Source organism: Penaeus monodon, chromosome 19 (genome assembly GCF_015228065.2).
Source record: "Penaeus monodon isolate SGIC_2016 chromosome 19, NSTDA_Pmon_1, whole genome shotgun sequence".
NCBI classification, from domain to species: domain Eukaryota; kingdom Metazoa; phylum Arthropoda; class Malacostraca; order Decapoda; family Penaeidae; genus Penaeus; species Penaeus monodon.
Genome location: NC_051404.1, coordinates 49,224,484 through 49,224,755, shown reverse-complemented (window position 1 = coordinate 49,224,755; position 272 = coordinate 49,224,484).

Below are 272 nucleotides of genomic sequence, written 5' to 3'. Positions count from 1 at the left end.
CTTAACTTAATGTGTTCATGTGAATTTGACGCTAAAAACTTAAAGATCAGAAAAAAGATATTTTTAAAAAGGGATAGATCCTTCAAGGCAAAATTTTTTTTTCTTGCAAAACTTATTCATCTTTAGCAAGATTGCATTTAGGGCAAACGATGTATTCTATGGCATAGTTCAGATAAAACTAAAAAGTAAATTGAGAGACTTCGCACACATTTTTTTTCATTTTCTTCAAAATAGGTACCTAGTAGTTACTGTTATGGTTGCGAGGAGTTGTG